The sequence below is a fragment of the Cavia porcellus genome, unplaced genomic scaffold, assembly GCF_034190915.1.
Source record: "Cavia porcellus strain 051 isolate PalLab524CR breed Dunkin Hartley unplaced genomic scaffold, mCavPor4.1 scaffold_27, whole genome shotgun sequence".
Classification (NCBI taxonomy): Eukaryota; Metazoa; Chordata; class Mammalia; order Rodentia; family Caviidae; genus Cavia; species Cavia porcellus.
In genome coordinates this window covers 11,960,847-11,978,567 of record NW_026947510.1, presented here as the reverse complement: position 1 = coordinate 11,978,567, position 17,721 = coordinate 11,960,847, and the positions used below count along the sequence as shown (strand labels likewise).

Here is a 17,721-nt window from a genome sequence, read left to right as displayed (position 1 = left end):
TCAATAGAAATATTCTAAAGAATGAGTGTATGTCTGGTAAACCTGTTTCTGCACCTTTATGACAAAGTTAGTGTTATGCTCCTGAAATAGTCAAGACCAGGAAAGTTTTCAGGGATGCTGTTCACAGTGTCATCATCTAACCTTGAAGACTCCTCTGGAGGTTTCACCTACATCCTGCCATGCAGACAAGCTCGCTATCTACAGTTGCCAAATCCTGGGAGGCAACACACCTCCTGCAACTGGAGTTCAGTATTCTGTCTCTGAGGTGAACATCAAGACGGTCATACATGTGCCAGGCCCTGGGAGAACTCCTGCTCGTCCTCTGAGAGTTCAGGGAAATCCCTGGGCACTGAGATCACTGCTCCTCTAAGCCAGGGCCTCCCAGTCACTTCTCCTGTTTCTACACTAACAGTGTCCAACAATCTAACAGTTTCAAGGCCAGGGAAGCTAGAGAGGCCTTGCAGCCAGGCCATCCACAGTGTGTTTCAGACAGGACTGGCTGGGCTCCAGCGAGGGAAGTGGTTGCCCTGAAGTCCTGCAGAGTGGTTTTGAAAGAGAGTTTTGTAGGATATATCACCTGGGTTGGATGTTGCTTTCTTTTATGTGTTGAAATACCTCACTCCAAGCTCTCTTGGTCTTAATGGTTTGTGTTGAGAAGTGTGCTGTATTTCTAATGGTTTTACATTTATAAGTGATTCCTTGCTTTTCTTTATGAGGTTATAAGATTCTGTTCTCACCTTGGACTTCCCAGGTATTGACTGTCATATGTCATGGGGAGATCCTTTTCTGATTGTGGCTACTTGGGGTTTCATCTGTCTTTCTTATCTGCATGTCAAGTTACTTCCCCATATTCAGAAAGTTTTCTGCTATTGTTTCTGTCACAGATTTTTATGCCATCTGTGCTGTCTTGTGGTTTTTCACTTATTCCAGTTAGTTGTCTGTGCACCATCTAATAGCTGTTGGATCTACTGTCCATGTTCCAGTTTTGTAAGGTGTCCCTGAGTATTTGGGCACTGACACCAGCCCTGTCTTCTAACTCCAGGGCTCTGTCCTTGTGGTCATTTCTGTTGCCCACACTTTGGATACAAGTTTAATTCTCTAGGATTTCTGTTTGGTACCATTTATGGACTCAAATTCGTTGCTAAGTCACTCATTTACGTTGTGTATCATGTCTTTTTTTTAGCTCAGGTAATTTTGTAGTAGTGTATTTTGTAAATGTACTGATCATTCTGTTGAATTTAAGCTTTTATCACCTTGAATAATTCAGATGATGATTCACTGTCACTACTGTGGAAATCTCTTTAGTTAGTGCTTTTCAGTGATGCTCTAAGAGGTGTTTCTCTCCATTGTTTAAGTTTTAAGAACACTTGTGTCTGTTCTTTTCAAGGGTATTGATGTGTAGTTATCTCTCTGATACTTGTGTCTGCTCTGAATAATCACAATAACAGTGACCTCATAAACTGGGAAATTTTGCTCCTCAAATTCCTATGACAGTGTACAAAACTGATACTTCTTCTACCTTCAGTGTTTGGTAAAATTCAGCAGTGAAGCTAATCAAGCCTGAAGTTACTCAGAAAGGTCTAACGAATTCAGTGTCTTCCATGGAAATGAGGCACAGGCCCATAGACTTGGGCCCTTCTTGTCTTTCAGGAAATTTTTTCCCTGCATCAAAGCTTTCAAACATATCCGGTAACATTCTCTCCTTTGTTTTAGGTTATATTTTTGGCCCTGGGAATTGAACTCAGGGCCTTGCGCTTGCCGGGCAGGCACTTTGTCACTGAGCTCCATTCCCATGCTTCCTCTTAACTGTTTACTCTTTCAGGTTCTAGGTAAATAGTGCTGTCCCTAGTGTTAATTTCTAAACGTATTTCATCATAGTGAGACAAAATTCTCTGCATAATTGAAATTCTTTTAAATTGATTGGGGTTTATTTTGTGACTGTGTTGGAAACATTTCCTCCATGTACAGCAGTGAATACTGCACTGCTGTTTGGATGGGATGCTTCTGTCAGTGGCAGTTGGTATAAGTTTGTCCATAATATACAACCTTTTTTACCAGAGGAACATGGCGGATAGATAGCAGCAGCCTCTGAGGCTCTCAGAGAAACTGCACTTGAAATCTAGGAATGGTGCAGGACAGGAAGATCCAGGCAAGGGGGGATATTCTTTGCTGACCCAGGAATGAACTAAATTAAGAGAAACCATCTGGAAATGCAATCCTGGCAAGATAGCAGGCACAGATAAGGTCTCAGCACGGAAGCTGGACCCGCACCACTGGAAACTGCAATTTGAATTACCTGCAGCTGCTGTTGCATCCCGGTCGGCACAGCAGGGAGAGAGGCGCAAAACCTCGGAGAGTGAGAAGCGTTGAAAGGAGATGGGAGCAGGACTGGCCAGTGCCCTGCATCGACCTGCCAGTGAATTGGACCCTTACATAGAGAAGGAGGCTTCAGCAGAGTACATACTCGGACCAGGCAGACTTCCCGGAACAAGAAGCTGCAGTGACTTCAGTCACATATCCCCCTCTCAAGCGGGATTGGTGGGGAGTGCCTGGCCTGTGAGAAGCCGCGGGCTGAGACCCAATAGGATAGCCCAACTCAGGTCCCAGTACCTGAAGGCGCACCCTAGCAGTGAAGCCTTGGGGGTAGGTTGACCTGGAGGGGCGGGCCCAGAAGAGGCTGCCCAGGTCTGTGTCTCCCTAGTACACTGCAGTGGGCAGGAACACCTAGCCGTCAATTCAAACAGACTGTGGCTGACAGGGAAGGAAGCTGGGCCTCCTATACACGCTTAATATAAGGAACAAAGAATATGGGAAGAGGGAGCAACAAGAAAGGGTCCTCAGTCCCCAATCCCGAGAAACACGCAATAGTAGACATGGGACCAATAGATATAAAGTGCTATCTCCAGAGCCTCATAGAGGAGTTCAGGAATGAAGTTATGAATGACCCGAAGCTAGACATAAGCAGAATACTTAGAGAAATGCTAAGTACCGCCCAGGAAAAAACAGATGGTACAATGGAAGAACAGAAAAAAAGGGGAGAATTGTTTGATGGAGAAAATAGAGAAAACATAGAATACATGAAGGAGGTTCAAAGAGATTACAAGGAAACTAAAAACTCTATTGAAAACTGGCATAACAGCTTGAAAGAAACTAAGGACAGATTATCTGAACTGGAGGGCAGATTTGTAATATGGGAGCATGTAATGAAAAACTTCTTAAAAATAACAAAAAAACAAACAGCAACAATACAAAAACTAGAAGATGATAAGAGGATCTATAACTTAAGAATTAAGAACGTAAGAGAAGAATTGGGGACACAAACAAATAGACTCAAAAGCTATTCACAGAAATAATCCAAGAGAATTTCCCTAATTTGGCAAATGGTAAAGATACTCAGATATATGAGGCATACAGGACCCCAGCAATCTACAACCGAAACAGAGCTACACCCAGGCACATAATAATCAAAATTCCAGAAATCCAATATAAGAACAGAATATTAAAAGCTGTCAGAGACAAGAAACAGATCACTTACAAAGGAACACCCATCAAAATTACAGCAGACTTCTCGGCACAAACCATCAAATCACGAAGAGCGTGGGGGGAAATAATTCAAGCTTTGAAAGATAATAACCTCCAGGCAAGATTGATGTATCCTGCACAACTGTCCCTAGAAATTGATGGAAAAACAAGGTGCTTCCAGGATAAAGAGGAACTAGGGGAATTTGCAACCACTAATTCAACTCTACAGAGAATACTGCAGGATAGTCTAAAAAAAGAAAATACCAAGATTCCAGAAATAGTGGCTGAGAGGCCACAATGAATGGAGCAGAAAACAAAATGAAGAAGACAAACTGACAACAAAGGACTGAAAAAGAGCTCAACAGAAATGAGGTAGAGAAGATTGGAAGGTAGGAACAGCAATTTTGGAGAAAACGAGACATCATAATAGCTAGTGCTGATTTAGTATCATCTTGTTTTGAAGTCCCATCAAACTGGTATTCTTCTGTCTCCATTGGTGTTAAAAGGTTGTATCTTATTGGATTTTATTATATATGATAGTATAAGCAAAAACTTTTATAGACAAGGAGTTTATATAGAAACCATTGTTCATTTTCTGTCAATTGGTTCTAAATACCCTGCAATAATGTCATTCTCTTGAATGGTTTTATAGTGTCATGATATCTTTGGTGCTACAGTATAAGAAGTTATACTCAAAGATTTCAAGGAAAGAGACACTATGGTAACTATTTTTATGTCAGGATATCTTGTGGTGAAACACTGGTTTGCTTAAATGGTTATGATTTGACCTGCGCTGTTCTGTTGTTAGGCCCTCTTTTATCTCAGTCCCCCCCCCCTTTTTTAAATTATTTACTTTTTTAATTTTCTTTTTTTAATTAAGGGAAAATAAATAAAAAATAGCAGGGTACATTATAGTAACCTACTTTGATTTCCTATTAACTTGATTTGAAATCCTGTATTGCCCTCACCATCTTGTTTTGACTGATTTTTCCCCTATTCTGCTTTGCTTGATAGTACCAATATTGAAAGTATAGGCATAACTGTGAACACAATAAGAATCATTATGATGCCCATTCTGATTGACTATTATTTTCTTTTAAAATCCTGTACTGTCTCCAGTGCTTTGGTTTTATTCTTTACTGTTTAGTTCAATTTTATTATAACTGCCAATTCTTCTTAAAATAGCAAGAGGCAGTATGGTAACTGATAGAACTGTGGAGTGGAAGGAAGAGGAGGAGGACTGGCGGCGGCTGAAAAGATAAGAAGTATAAAATATAAGTAACCTTTATTTTGGGAATGCGGGGAGAGATACCCCTGACCCCCTGGGGCATGGCATCTCCACCCCGGGGCCAGCGATCTCTCTGTGGAACACGTGGAGTGAGGCATATAAGTAACCTCAGCCTGGGGTGGAACCTAAGGGGCATTAGGGATGCACAGGTAGCCCATTGGTCTTAGTTTGGCGCCAGAAGTAATTTCTAAAGGTGGGGGGAGATAGGAGCTCCCTGGCTTTACTGGCTACAGTATCCGGCTTGGGCCGGCAACCCTTTCATATCCCATCTTATGATTATTAGGAAAAGGGGCAAAGATTTCTCTCTTTAACTACTTCCTGCTGGCCGAGGGCACTGTACTGGAGTCTAGGGGAGTCGACGGGATGACAGTTGATGTCTAGGTAGAAGCTGGTGCCAGGAGTTTTAGCCATGACAACTTCACTGGTGAATGCACGTATGTTAGACTGAAAAACACAAAGAGACAAGATGTTATGAGGAGACATGGCACTGTCATATTTATGGACCCAAGAGAGGTAGAGGGAAAGGTATCTTTGATTTAGACATGTTATTCTATCAGGATGACGTTGAGGTGGGAACATTTTTATGGCAAGGCAGAATTCTGAAAAATTAAATGTGGGATTAGGAGGAGTGAAGTCATGAGACGTGCTTACTCCCCCATATGAAAGCATAAAAGTTAAAAGGTAGGTAGGTAAGGCTTGTCTCTGGTATATATGATGTTGGAGTCTGTAGGCAATCCTGTTAGAGAGTCCTGCTATAGAAATGATTATTAATAGAATGTAAGAAATTAAGAACCAAAGTGGATGACAAAACATGAAAACCTGTGAGTCGTAAGGCAGAGATGAGTATCAAAAGTATGGTTAGATCTAGGGCCTGAGTGATGTGAAATCAGGATGGCAGTTTAAAAGGGAATAAAAGCATTTTAAGATTTAGGACTGGGGCCTATATAAAATAGGCCCTGTTTGTAACTGGCATAGGTTGACCTTTAATATTCCGTGAGACACTTAGGATTTATTAGCCTGAAAACTCATTAAGAACTCTGTATATGTGGCCTCTTATGTCCATGAATATAGAGATCACCTAGTATTTTGTTTTTACATTATTATGTCCATCCTTTTGATTTGACTGACTGTTCTGATATGTCGCATTTGGTTTTACTCTCTTCAAAAAAAAAAAAAAAAAAAAAAAAAAAAAAGAACTGTGGGAGTCATAAAACCCAAACTGTGTAACTGCCATTCTACCAAAAAAAAAAAAAAAGCTCTAAAGGTTATAACTGCATATATGTTTAAGTGTATAAGATAGCCATATTACTGAGTGGGGTTTTTTTTGGATCATTGAACAAAACTGTTTGCACTCTCACTGTTTGAAAGTCCACTTTATGTGCTTCAATTTTCTAATTTGAACAACTATTTCTAAGATGAGAATATGTAATCTATTCACTAGTGATTTCTTACTGTTTATTTTTTAAATTTTGTATTACTTGTACCCTTTTTCTGTTTTTTTTTTCTTTTTTCTCCTTAAATAAAAAAAATTATCTTCTGAAAAAAATACAATCTTTTGATCCCTAAAAATTGTGTTTAATTTTTCTATTAAATTGTGAGGACGTTGAAATGTCTGACTATAATTCTGTATTCAGTTGTCCTTTTATCAGTTTTTTGCACATTTCGAAGCTCTGTGCACATGTGTTCTGAATTCTTACACACTTGTGGTCAATTGGTGTCTTTCTCCTGAAACAACCTGTTTTATCCTTGGGAATGCAGTCTTCACTCAGAAATTGACTTTCCCTGACGCTCCTGTTGTCACTGCAACTGCCTTGGGCATTGAACTGGCCAGAGCTTTGTGTATCCTCTTTTGAGCAAATTGTACTCTTATATTCAGAGGGGATTTCTGGTCCACTGAGGTAGAGATAGCAACACGCAAGGAGAAAATTCCCCTTAGGCACACAGTAGACAGGCACATTCCAGTAGAGCACAGGGCCCTGACTGAGCAGAAGTTGGAAGTGGGGTAGTCTACGTAGGTAGTTTCCAAGTAGCAGCCCATGGTATCCATAGCAGAGCTGGGAAATAATAATTTCCTGTGCAAATCCTGGCAAACACTACCATCAAGAAGATGCAGCATCACATCAGCAGTTGTTGTGTTTAGGGACATCATGACCCTCCTAGTGTGACACCTGGGGTGGAACCGTCAACTCTGCAGTGCTCTTGATAGAAACACATCACCATAGTCTCAGCATGAGGGAATGTCAGGCAGCCAGCCAAGGGACCTGTGCAGAGGAACAAGGACAGCGTTCCTGGTAGACAGCGGACAGCCACAGATGGGAGGAGACAGCGGTGTCCCGCCACTGCACACAATGTGGAGTCCTAGATAGGTCCTGTAAAAGACAGATGGGAGAAGCCCAGGTGAACTGTCCACTGTACTTAGCAGTACTGCAGGAACGTCCACTTCCTAATGTCACTCATCGTCCTTCGGATCTCTTACGTTCCTCCTGTCTGAAGAAGCCAGGTGATCAGTGTATAGGAACTCAATGACCTTCTTAAAATCTGAAACTATTTCTACATAAAAGGAAAATAAAGCTAATAAGCAGCTTCTTTGTAGGTGCAATGGTTAATCTCACCTGACAGTCTGTGCTTTGTAACTGGTGATGAATGCAAATCACTGCCCTGTGTTCACTCAGCTGGGTTCCAGCCTGTCTTCCACCCTTTGTTTGCTCTTCCCTGATTTTCCTCCTCCCTTTGGATTAGTATTCGCGTCTCTCACCCTGCTGAGCCTCTATCCTGTTGCATGTATGTTGCTGCCTTCCAGCGTGTGCCATTGGTCAGCCAGGCCTCCCTTCAGCAGCGACCCACCAGGCCACGTGTGTGCAGGGAAACAGTGCGACATTTCTGCCTTCCCAGGCTGTGTGCCGCTGTTTCCTACATTTTATTTCTGTGCTCACCGTGGACCTCACTGTACCTGGCCATTATTCTTCTTTCCATTGGGACAGAAGGTGCCTAACATGAACTCACCCTCATTGCCCTCAAGTGCACAGCCCCTGGCATTGGGCACTGCAGGGTGCTGGGTGACCATCTCTGCCTGCACCTCCACAGGGCCTGTGTCACAGGGCTGCTATCCTCTATGAAGTGTTGGTTTGACTTCATGAGTAATTGGGAGAATGATAAACTTGAGTTTTTATGACCACCACTTGTTCCATTCCTGGTGATCCTCACACTCATATCACTGCCTTCCTGGGAAGCTTTCCTGTCATCTCCCTTGCTGAGCAGCTCTGCTAAGGAGGGACACCCTGGCCACCCATGTGTCTGAGGCCATCACAAGAGGCCTCTGTGCTGACAGCAGCAGCTGGCAGGCCTGGGAGATATATATCTGTGTGACACATGTGTGAGTCAGAATCATTGCCCTGAGAGAAGGGGACCAGACACAGACCACACACACTGTGAACCCATGTTCCTGAGACTCAAAAGGAAAAGCAATTTAACTATGAATAGACCCATGGGAGCCTGGGCTGACTGTTCAAAACCAGGGGCTGGCTCCAGGGTCACAACGCTATCCCTGTGTGAGTGCTCGGCCACTGGTGCCCAGCCTAGAGCTGGCCTGGGCTGAAAGAGGGAGCTGGGACAGATCAGCACTGCCTGGCTTCCTTCCATGGTGCCTGGGTCGGGTGTTTGCCTGTGTCCTTGCAGTGTCCGTGCTGTTAAATGACAGGCCTTCCTCACCATCCCTGAGAGCTTCCCCACTCCCCAGCCTGTGTGAGTTTATCTGGGGGTGCTGGTCAGACGCTGAGCTGCTGTCAGGGGTGGAAAAGTAATAGCAAGAAAATATAGGAGCCTTGGGTTTTGTGAGACTTTTCTGACCCTTCTTTCTCTAGCCCTGGAGCAACAATTCCCAGCGAGGCCCCATCTCACCCCCTTGCCTGGGGAGTTCTGGTTTGGGTTGTGGAGACCCAGGGGTGGGAAGTGGGCTCAGCATCCTGCAGGTGGAGGTCCACGATGCTGCTAACCATCCTGCCATCCCGTGGAGGCCTGGCTGAGATCCCCCACGGGGACCAGAACCTCACTACAGCACAACCAGACAGAGCACTGCCCCACTCCAACCCTGTGGCCTGCTGTGGGAGGGTGAGGTCCAGTGGGCTGGGGTCTAAGTGAGATCACAGGAAATGGAGGAAGTGGATCACCTCAGAAAGACAGGAGCACCTGTGGCAGAAGTGGGAACCAAGCGTTTCCAGGACAGTCCACACTGTGCAGGTCATCGGGGTGTCAAAGTGAAACACACCAGCTCTTATACAAAATCTGATGAGTCCTTCCCTGTGACCATGGCCATGATGGCTCCCTGTAATCCCCTCCCTCCTGCCTCCCTGGGAGGAGCCACTGTTACTCAAAGCTGGCTATTGTGCCCCTGGATAAGAGGCAGCTGCTGAAGCCAGAGCCTAGTACCCTTCCATCTGCAGCTTGGAGTGAGAGTGGCTCCTCCCAGGCTCAGCAGACTGGGACCCTCCCTGGTCCAGTTTTTGTGGGGCTAAAGCTGGGTCCTTGGCGTGTCATATCCTGGATGTGGACCAGAAAGGTCACAGGCAGCAACTTTCATGGTGTCACTCCCCAGGGTCTGCATGATGAGGATCACAGGGTGCCAGGGCATCACACTGCCCGCATGGTGCTCACCACACAGGTGGTGCAGAGTAAGAGTCCTGCAGCCTCCAAGCTGGCTGTCCAGCAGCCTCCCAGGATCCCTCCTCGGTGTACTCCAGGCTCTCTAGGCACAGGAGTGCCCGGGACAGCATACAGACCTCCGCAGCGGGAATCAAGTGGAGAGCCTGTGGCTGGCCACCAGGAGCGCCTGACACCTGGGTGGAGCACAGGAGCTTCCTAGTAGCTCCTAAGGAAGGGGAGCAGGTCCTGCCACACTGTGCAAACTCAAACAGAGCCAGGCCACACCAGCAGAGGCCCAAGCAGTCCTACAACATGTAGGTGGCTGAACAAGATGACCAGGATAGCCAGGGGTTCTCAACCCAGGCTTGAGGGTCACCCAGCTGCTTGTGGAGATGCCAGGGATGGTGAGGACAGGCCAGAGGTGCTGCACAGTCTCATGCAAAGCTGGGGTTGTTTAGCCAAAATGCCCACAGTGTCCAGTTGAGAAGCCCTGCCTTATACCCTCATGCTGGCAATGAATTTTGGGGTTTGCTATGGGGGAAAAATGACAAAAACAAAGAAAACTTTCCACTAAAAAACAAGGATAAAACCTTTCTGAGAAATGAGTAAACTGTGGGAGGCAGGGTCATGGGTGGAGAATGGGATGGCACCCTGAGCAGACTCTGGGGTCCCACATTGGCCAAGGTCAGGGCAGAGTGGCAGAAAGCCCCAGGAAAGGAAGTGGGCTGGTTGCAGCCTTTGAAGGTCTCACTGGCCAAGGCCTGTATCAGGCTTCTGGGGCCCACATGCCATCAGGGGGGAAAGTTCCCTGCAATAACCACTCCCCCAGAGAATCTTCCCCCAGTGGAAGCTGGCTGGCTACACACCCTTGTGGGTTGTATGTGGCTGCTGGGGCACATGCCCTCATCTTGTCCTCCACTGACAATGCTACAGCAGGTGGCTGAGTGCTCTGTTGCTATTCAAAGCTACAAAAGGCTTTCTCAGAAGCCCCCTGAGGCATATGGTGCCCATCTTCTGGAAACCGATGGATGCAGGAATTTCTGCACACATAGAAACAAATACCACCAACAGCCAGGACTTTGACCAGGACTTTCCCAGTACCCTGACGCCCACCATGCAGGCTGCAGCTGCTCCCTTGGGCTGGGTGGGCCCCTGCAGGGAAAGTATGTACAGGGACCCAGAAAGGAGCATGCAAGCAGCTGAGAGGGCTCCACTCAGTTTCATTCATCAGCAGAAGACATGGGACACGCAGAACAGACAACAGGGGACACATGCTGGCCAGGCCCTTGGCCTTGGAGTGGTTTCCAAAAGCCGAGTGAAAGAAGAAGGAAGGGAAAGGGGAGGCCTGGCCCATGCAGCACACCCTTCTGGCCACAGAGGGCCCTGCTCTCTTGGCCCTTCTGGGGTGTCCTTCTGTCCCCTACTGAGTGCTCAACCTCAGTCTTATGCACACTGCTAAGCAGGCAGCTATGGCCAGACATATCACAAGTTTTGAGAGAGAGAGTTTTATAAAATTAATACTTGTAAGGCCTCTGTTATGCCTAATTTAAATCCATGCCTCAGCTTAAGGTCCTTCCTACTTAGCTTAATATATATTTTTTAAAAGCTTTTGCATCCTCACAATGAAAGTTGAGAGCAAAGCCAAGTATTGAACTGAGACTAGGACTCACAGGGTAAACAGAGCTCAGAGACCATAATCACCTAAAGCAGGACAGGTGTCAAGGTTTGTGTCTGGATGTCCCCACAAAGCCTCATGCAGGCATGGAAGTCACTGCATCTAGCATTTGTGATTGGTTCATTGTCTAATGCTGGGATTGGCTGTGTGAGTGCTGCACCCACCTTGGGGCAAGAAGCTTGTATACAATATAAGGAAGAAGGCAATCTCTTCCCTTTTTTCCCTTTGCTAGCTCTTGTCATCTTTGGTACCTGCCACCACCATGAAGGGTTGCCCCTGTGCCACACCACCCTGCCTTGGAGCCAGCAGAGTACAGACTGAAACCTCCAAATACTGTAAGCTAAATAAACTTTTCCTTTCTTCACTTTGGGTGTCAAGTATTTTGTCTCAGCAACAAGAGAAAAGTAACCAAGAGAAGTGGCGAGAGAAAGAATCAATGTGTGCTTTGTGGCTCCTTTCACTGAGGATTACAGGTTAACTCCCACTTCTCAAAGACTCAGAAACCACAAAGTGAGGGGCTTGTGACCCTGCCTGATAACACTGCTGGGTGCCAGGGCCCCTGCCCACTGAGGACTTTGTCCAGGGATGAGCTAGCAACATCATAATCACTAGCAACTGTAGGAAGCAGCCCTTGAAACTCAATGCCAAAAGAGACCAATAAATCTAACCCTTAGTAAGTACAGGTGCAAGACAAAGACATCAACTGGTACTTCACAAATGGGTATTTTTCTAGTTTTTCATGATAACAACAATAAAAGATTGCACCTGGGCAGGAACTGTGCAGCAGCTCAGATGCTAGAGATGGATCTGAGGAGCTGGAGCAAATCCTGGAGGTTGTAGGGAAAAGCCTTCATAGGGAGTGAAATGCATCACATGCTATCTCTGCTAGATTCATGTCTCAGGAGATTACCAACTGAATTTAGCAAGGACCTTAAGAAAGGTAGCAATACTCCTTAACCAAAGCAGTGAAAGTCTGTGAGCTTAAGACTCAAGGCAGAATCCTGCTTAATGTCATCGAGCACTAATCTTATCACTCTCTCCACACAAGCATGTAATCATATATGTATGTGTCACATGCAGGAGCACACACACGCACATACACGCATGTGCACATGCACACACACACACAGGCTAGTGTCCTTAAGAATGTCTTGTGCATCAGCTGAGAAGATAATGAGATTCATTATAACGCCCATTCTCGTTGACTTTTATCTACTTTTGAAGACCTACAATGTCTCCAATGGTTTGGTTTTGTCGGTTTTATTCTTTACGGTTTTGTTCAATTGTATAACAACTAATGATATAGGCAATTCTATTAGAAATAGCGGGAGGCATTATGGTAACCATTGTTGATCACCTTGTATTATGTTTTTATATTATCTATTATGTCCACCCTTTTGACTTGACCGATTCTGTTCTGTTATGTCACATTTGGTTTTACTCTCTACCAAAAAAGCAATAAGAACCGTGGGAGCAATGAAACCCAAAATATGTAATAGTCATTGTACAAAAGAGAGGAAAAGAAAGTGCTCTAAACTATATAACTGCATGTATATTTAAATGTATAAGATAGAAAATGATATCACAGAGTTTTATTGGATCATTGAACAGAACTGTTTGCAGTATCATTGTTGGAATGTCCACTCTACAAGCTTTAATTTTGTGACTTGAACAATTATTTCTAAGATGGCAATATGTAATCCATTAACTAGTGATTTCCTACTGCGCATTTTTTTCTCCTGTAAATCTGTATAACTTGTACCCCTTCACTGTTTTTTTTCTTTCTTTTCTTTTCTCCTTAAATAAAATAAAAAATTTAAAAAAAAAAAAAAAAAAAAAAAAAAGAATGTCTTGTGCACAGTCAGCCAGGCCTGGTGGCACACACCTGTAATCCCAGCATTCTGGGAGGTTAAGGTGAGAGGACTGCAAGCTTGAGTCCCACCTGGCCACTTAGGAAGGCCTTGTCTCAAAATTAAAATAAAGTCAGACAGTCTTAACTTGTGCATAGGAGAGGAAATCCTGCCAGAGGAGTTGCTTAGGTACAGTCCAGAGGTTGGGAGCTGCCGTTTTCATTTACCAATAAAGACTCTCAGGTTGTGATGACCTCTGCTCTACCCCCACAGGCAGCTTTGAACAGGGTAGATGAGGTCTCAGAACAACAGCCCCGTCCTGAGTCCCTGCTTCTTTCTGTAATGCAGTTCCAGCTGGTGTGTACACAGAACAATATTTAGATACTTTGAAGCCAGGCATGGTGGCACAAGCCTGGAATCCCAGTACTCAGGAGGCTAAGCCATGAGGATTGTTATGAGTTCAAGGCCAGCCCTGCACTAGAAAATCAGACCCTGTCCCAAAAAGCAAAAAGCAAAACCAAAGAAAAGAAAAGAACAACAGAAACCTTGGGCCTGCTGTCTGTGCCAGGCAGCCTGGCTTCACACGCAGCTAGAGGCCCCGGGGTCCAGGCTGCACACCCAGGATGACGAGTAGGACAAGAGGACAACAGACTTTCAGGCCAGAGGAGGTTTAAGCACTTCCTTCTCTTCCTGTAAGAAAAGGATTTTCATTATCATTAAAATGGTAGTTTTTCAGAAGGAGCCAAACAGGACAGATTAGCACCTCCTGGTGGCACAGGTCTCTTCCAGGAGAAAGGGGAAAAACCAAGAGAGAAAAAGAGAACGCAGTCTGAACACAACTAGTTAGAACAAAGACCTTAAGAGACCAACGCCTGGGCAGATGGAGATCCACAACGCAAGGCCCACCTGGCACAGGGGCAAACACTGCCGTCCAGCAAAGGAGCAAACCTCCAGACCTTGCGTCTGGCCTCAGCCTCAGAGCTCACAGAGCCGCACTCACATGCCACACAGGGCACTGCCAGCCTCCCCTGCAGCAAGGAGATGGTGGAGTTACTCAAGAGCTAAGAAATGATAAACTTAATACCATACAGCTAGGAAAGCCTGACATAACATTCTCTTGCAAGTGACAGAAATCTTCGCCTCTTGCCAACACACCCCAAGGGAAATGGAATGAGGAAGAACTTGAGCCCAGAAGCACCATCCTGTGGCCAGATTCCAGCTGTCTAGTCACCAGGAAAGGTGGAGACGGTACAGGAGAAAAATGTCAGAGAGGCCAGGCAGATTGTACCACAGCCCTTCCTCGGTGCCCAGGGACTTTGTGGAAGCAGACTGCCAGACCCGGAGAAGTTTAAACAGAGCCAGCATGTTAACTCACTAGTTTTTACAAAGAGGAAAAAAGTGATAGTAAAGCCAAAGAGAAGGAGAAACCTTAATACAATAGCACCTACTGACTCCCAACTTTCCTTCAGGAAGTATCCCCACCTGGCTTAGCCAGGCTTTCCCAGTCCACTGGAACATAATGGAAGAGGAGGAAGAGGAGGAGGAGAAGGGGGGGAGGAAGGATAATCTGTTTGGTGTCCCTAAGATTCACTTGTCTCTATTATTTAATATAGACACACAGCACCAAGATTCTGGTGTGCAAATAGGCTTGAAGAACATCGGCTGTTAGGAGCCACTGAAAGGAAGAGAATAAGGCAGCATCTCCTGAGAATCAGCCATGCTGGAACTTGGGGGACCCACCAAAAAAGCAACGAGCCATCCTTACTGCTAAGCACTGAGAGCTGCAGGCTCACCAGGGGGGAAAACAAGTCAGTGTCTCCTGTGGGCCTACGTGCATGTGGGCCTAGAATCAAACATCCCACTCTGCACGCTGCCCCACCCATTAGTCACTGGATGGTGTTGAGGACAACCTGCTTTGATAGCAACTATGATACATAAAGCAACTAAGTGCTTGTATGTTTGGTTTATTATGCTGACCTGCAGCCAGGGGTCTTAGCATCTCTTGGGAGGATGACTGTATGCAATATGGCAAATAGGGGGATTTCCTTCTATCTTGTCTTTGAAGGCAAATATTGCTTTCACTCTTTTGCTTTGTTCTGATTGTTTTGCTGTGTTCAATATTCTGTTTGATTGGTTTTATATTGCTCAGTCTTTGGTATGATTTTTATATACCTGATTGAATGGGCAACTATTGTGAAGAAAACAAGGCATACTATGGTAGCTATTATTGCCATCCCAGTATCCTGCTCTGAAATTCTGTACCAATTTCACTGCATTGTCTTGATTTGCTTTGTTTTGTCTTGTTTTGCTATATTTTACTATCTTTAAAATGAAAAATAAATAAATATACATATAAAAACTGGAAATTGAACACATGTACAGGGCAGATGCAAGCCTGGGGCAAGATAAAGGCTGAGGACACCTGGCTCCAGCTCCAGTTATGTAAGGACGGTAGCCACAGGCATTTCACCCCTGTACTGAAATGCAACATGAGGGTCTTCTCCTAAGATACTTACCCTTGTTAACATCATTTGCTACTTGCAAAGTCTTTGGACCACCCCCAGATCTGTTCATTTGCCTGGGTTTTCTACTCTAACCCCCTAAGTAAACATGGGTGACCCAGAGACACTCCCTGTCTTAACCACTAGAGTCCCTGAAATCTGTAGAGGGCTGTGATCCTCCTGGAGCCCTAAAAGCATACCACTTACCTCATTTAGGTTAAGCCTTCACTGTACACTCATTTGGGGGATATTGGAGATCTAGGCCAGGTACCTGATAACTGGTGCCTGGAACAGAAACCTGAAACCCTGGACTAGGAATTGTAGCCTGAAGAAGTAAGCCCACCCTGAGTGGAAAGTCTGGGTAAGGAGGAGGTCTTCACAGGATGAAAAACCTCACCGGGGACACCAGGAGAAGAGAGGGAAGAACAAGGCTGAGTCTTCCTGCTGTGAACAAGCTGTTTTATCCAACAGTAAAACCAGAGCCAGGGATGTAGCTCAGTGGCTGAGCATCTGCCTGGCAAGCTCAAGGCCATGAGTTCTATTTCTAGAAACAATAACAAAAATAGGCAAAAGCGTTCAGCGGAGGAGCAAAGGTATGTATGGCTGCTCTAAGGCCTGCTTAAAGGTCCGAGGGTTTATGTGCCAAACAAAAGACCTAGAAAAAGGTTAAAAGAAGTAACCAAATATAATATGTGGTTTCCTCAGATAGGCACTATACATATTCATCATTGGGAACGAGTTGAAAAAAATCTTAAAAAGGCACGTAATAGGGGAAAAATCATTTCCCCCTAAGAGGTTCTCAGTTTGGAACCCACTTCATTCAGTTTCAAGTCTGTTACAGAGCGCTTACTCAGTGAATTCTGATTCAGACATGGACAGGGTAAGAAGAAACAGCAGGGGAAGGGACACTTCTCATTTGCACCGACAGGGGAGAGAAATGAATAGGTAGTGAAAGACAGATGGGCTTGAGAGAAGCCAGAGACACAAACAGGCTACGAGAATTCAAAGGGAAAACTGGCTTACAATAACCAAGGGAAAAAAGTGTCTCTATCTTACCAGTTGTTAGGAATGGGACAAATACATTCTAAAGAATCACAAATGTATATGCAACTGTTTATTGTATGTTGGATTCCAGTATTTACTCTCCTTTTGTAGATTTTGATTAAAAGGTGTCTTGATGATTATGGGCTTGTTGGGATGGCCACAAGGAAACTGGCTTGGTTCAACACTTCAAAATCAAATCCCAACTAGAGCAAGGACAAGGACGTAAAGAAACAAGGTTGCTTGTTTTGCTGCAAGGGAAAATCAAGGTTACAGTTCAACCTACTCAAAACACTGTTCAAATCTCCCCGAATTCTTGCAGTGCTCAATTTGTTATTCTTCCCTTGAGAAAAATTGGGAAATCTGTAAATTAAAAAAGGGTATCTAAAGGTTTTGGATCTTCTGATACTTATTGGGTTCCACAGATTAAGCAGGCCAATCCTAATATACAATTGACAAGTAAAGAAAAAGCATTTAAAGGGCTTTTAGACAGAGGAACAAGTGCCTCAGCTATTGCCCAGCACCGTGGGCCTGTGGCTTGGCCTCGGATGTGACCACTACAGCTCTACAGGTCTGAGCAATGTTTCTCACCCTAGTAAAAATGCTAAATTGATTTAGCCTGGAGGGATACAGCATGCCTCTGTTGCCATATGCAATTGCCTTACTTTTGAGCTATAAATTTATGATCAATTTAGAATCACAGCCACAAGGGTGTGGAGGAAAATTTCTTCAGTGGGTGAGAGAGACATCCCAAGATTTGATTTCTAGCCTTCAGGAGCTAACGTCATTTCAGAAATTTGCCTTTAAAAGTACATATAAATGGTGTCAGGCACAGAGAACTGTTGCTGGCCTGGCCTGGCCTGGCCTGGCCTGGCTCTGTGAGGTGGGACCATGCCTTGGAGTTGGGGCTTACAGTCCTGCCTCCAGTATGCTGAGGAGTGAGCACCACCAGGGCCAGCTATGCCTTTCAATGGCTGGCCTTCTGGCAGCAGCACAGCACTGGGCCCAGAGCCGGGAAGATGGAGGTTCCTGAAAGGTGGGACCCAGCTCTGGTCAGCCGGAGCCATCTCGGTTTTTCCAATCACTGGCATATGAACTTTATGCATCAAAAGTTTACACTGCACTGGCCCTGGGGTCCCCGATAACAGTGGGGCCTCCAGGCCAGAGCAGGAACACAACCTGTGTCACCACAGCAAGAGAGAGCCC

At 45.1% G+C, this 17,721-nt stretch overlaps 1 protein-coding gene and 1 long non-coding RNA gene across 7 annotated transcripts in view; one reads left to right on the top strand and one right to left on the bottom strand.

Moving 5' to 3' along the window:
• The window catches only part of LOC106025842 (uncharacterized), a 58,771-nt gene extending 42,116 nt beyond the window's left edge, over positions 1-16,655 (top strand). For 2 of the 3 annotated variants that reach the window (XR_010043918.1, XR_010043919.1), the window contains one exon: positions 11,356-11,487. This is a non-coding gene — a long non-coding RNA (uncharacterized LOC106025842). Of the gene's footprint in view, positions 1-11,355; positions 11,488-14,586 lie in introns of those variants that run through there. The other variant, XR_010043920.1, reaches the window with a different exon arrangement.
• LOC101787012 (putative sperm motility kinase W) overlaps positions 1-17,721 on the bottom strand; it is a 68,361-nt gene that overhangs the window by 24,848 nt on the left and 25,792 nt on the right. The window lies entirely within an intron of this gene.